Source organism: Ctenocephalides felis, unplaced genomic scaffold (assembly GCF_003426905.1).
Source record: "Ctenocephalides felis isolate EL2017-DRISC unplaced genomic scaffold, ASM342690v1 CF-g0.4_SCAFFOLD_00845, whole genome shotgun sequence".
Lineage (NCBI taxonomy): Eukaryota > Metazoa > Arthropoda > Insecta > Siphonaptera > Pulicidae > Ctenocephalides > Ctenocephalides felis.
This window is the reverse complement of record NW_020536999.1, coordinates 2133814-2137051: the sequence shown is the minus strand read 5'-3', so window position 1 is coordinate 2137051 and position 3238 is coordinate 2133814.

Genomic DNA, 3238 nt, shown 5'->3' with positions numbered 1-3238 from the left:
ATTATTTATTCTTTTGTATTATTTTCATACTAAGCACACTTTCAATTTGTTCGTCAATAGAGTCCTTTTTTATTCCGTATTTAATTATTTAGTCACTTTGCTCATCAGTAGAGTCCTTTTGATATTATTCATTATGTTTATACGTTTTTATTATATTTATACTAAAAAGACTTCCCATTTTTTCTTTAGTAGAGTTCTTTTTTCAAGAAAAATAAGTTTGTTTCAGCTTACTTCAACAAATTTTCAGTTTCCTCGTCAGTAGAGTCATTTTCCTACAATTTGCTCGTCAGTAGAGTCTTATATTACTTAAATAGAGGCTAAAATTACTCCTTAGTAGAGTTCTCAAAAAAAAAAAACGGTTTGAGTGTCAGTAGAGCCCTTTTTATTTTACTTGAGCAAATTTTCATGTTGCCCGTCAGTAGAGTCCTTTGTCCTTTTTTGTTTTTGTCAAATATTCAGATTGCTCGTCAGTAGAGTCCTTTTTATTTTACTTGAGCAAATTTTCAAATTGCTCGTCAGTAGAGTTCTTTTTATTTTACTTCAGAAAATTTTCATTGTCCCCGTCAGTAGAGTCCTTTTCTTCAATTTGCAGTAGAGTCTTATATTATTTGAATAAAGGCTAAATTTGCTCGTCAGTAGAGTTCTTTTACTTTTACTGAAATTAGTTGTCAGTTTGTTCGTTAGTAGAGTCTCTTTTGCATTCATACTCGAAACAAAAATTCAGTTTGCTCGTCAGTAGAATTTCTGCTTTCATTTACAGCTAGGAACGTTATTACACTTGGTCTTCTACAATGTTCTTCAAGAACTTCTAATTTTCTCAAAATAGTATAAACCATGTCCTAATTTGCATTCGAGAAAAGTTTCAGTTTGCTTGTCAGTAGAATCCTTTTTATCTTAAGCAAATTTTCAATGTGCTTGTCAGTAGAGTCCTTTTTTCACTTAATATAAGTAAATTTTCAGTTGCTAGTCAGTCGAATCCTTTTTATCTTACTTCAACAATTTTTTTAGTTTGCTCGTCAGTAGAGTCCTTTTCCTCTCTTATTTTTGTCTATTTATCTTTCTTAATTAAATTTTAAGATCGCTCATCAGTAGAGTCCTTTTTATCTTACTTGAGAAAATTTTCAGTTTGCTCGTCAGTAGAGTTTTTTCCGTATTATTTAAGCAAATATTCAATTTGCTCATCAGTGAAGTCCTTTCTATATCATCTAAACAAATTTTCAGTTTCCCCGTCAGTAGAATCTTTTTTTTAATTCCTTAATTTTTCAGTCAGTTCAGTCCTATCTTATTTAAATAAAGGCTGAACTAACTCGTCAGTAGAGTTCTTTCATTTCACTGAAATTAGTAGTCAGTTTGTGTGTTAGTAGTGTCCTCTTGTACCCGTACTCAAAAAAAATTCAGTTTGCTCGTCAATAGAGTAAAAGAACTCTACATTTTCTTTATTCATCTAAAAACTTCATTCCACCATTTGGTCTTCTACATTGTTCTTCAAGAACCTTCAAATTTTCTCAAAATTGTACAAATCATGTCTCTGATCCAGGAGAATACATATGCAACATTTGAATTTTCCAAAATAGTGCGAACCATGTCTCTGATCCATAATACTCCGATCTCCGATCTCAAACATTTTTCCTTGTTTTGTTTATATCTAAAATACGTCTGATCGTACGAAATAGATGGACATTTTCATAGTTTCACTACAAAGGAACAAGCATAAGATAGCGTTGTCATGGCAACGTCTATGTTACGGCAGAATTGCCTCATAACTTGTGGACTTCTTTTACTTTCACTAAAATTAGTTATCACTTTATTCGATAGTAGAGTCCTACGCCCAAAAAACATCAAGTCAGTAGGGTCGTATTTATATTAGTTAAGAAAACTTTTCGTTTGATCGTCTTCTTCACTTATATAAGTAAATTTGTCTGTCACAAGAATCTCATTTTTTTAATCTTATTTAAGCTAATTTTCAATATGCTTGTCTTTTTCTTTGACCAACTGGCATTTATCTCCGAAGCTCCAAAAATAGTACAAACCACGTCTTTGATCCATACAAACATGTATTCACCAACTTCTTCTTCCATAGACCACTGGACCTCCACATTCAAATACACCTACTCTAAATCCTTTATTGTCAGTCAGTCAGTCCTTTAACAAACCCTTTACCAATAACAATTATTTTAATTTCAATTTCAAATTTAATACTCACGGGCCAACTCAACGTCCGTATTGTTTACCCTAGGGCCGCTCCTTTTGCTGAACAACGTTCGGACGTTCGACAAAAGTCGGGCGCGTTCGGTCATCCTAATTATTCGACAGAAAGGAAAAAAACGAAAAACTCAATTACACTACGCGATAAGAAGCAAATTTATAACAAAAAATGGGTTAACGAAACCACAAATTGCGTGCTTAATGATAAATGGATAAATGGGTAAAATGGGTAAATGATACATTGCAGATGTGAAACAAATCCAAACCATGGTAATGGTAAATGGTGAATGGTAAATGATGCTTTTTAAAACAATGCATGTTAGAGCGGTTCGATTTAAAAGTCGCTTAGGCACATATAATTTTCGGATACTAGAGATCAAAATAAGATACTTTGCTAAAGAAACCACACCTCTGAAATGAATTCTGGTGTCCCGTGTTGATTTGACCCAATCTTTGGGTGAATGCACGGGACATCAGAATTCATTTTAGAGATATGGTTTCTTCAGCAAAGTATCTTATTTTGATCCCTAGTAAACGAAAAATCATATGTGCCTAAGCGACTTTTAAATCGACCCGCCCTATGTGACTTTTTTTTGTGAAACCTGGTGACTAAAATCCAATTTTTAACCAAAGCCATCTACCCTGGTGTTTAGGTACCATGATGCTAGTATTTTTGGTTTTTGCTAGATGTCAAGAAACTGCAAAGCCAGCATTAGAGTTTCAAATAAGAAAGTTTCAATCATCAGTTAATTTTGCTGTTTCTAGACATCCAGAAATTTGGTGACCAAAATTCAATTTTGACCAACATTATCCAAAGGATCAACTTTATCATATTTTTAGAATGCACCAAAGTAGATCAGTAGATTTTACACCTTTACTACTATTTTATTTAAAATGATGATGATGTTAGGCAGCAACATAAAACATACAACACTCATGCTAAAATCCAAAAAAAACATCTAAAAATACAAAAAAACAACGTCCTGACAAGATTTTCGAACTGATAAGGTATTTTGGTCACTTGACACCAGTG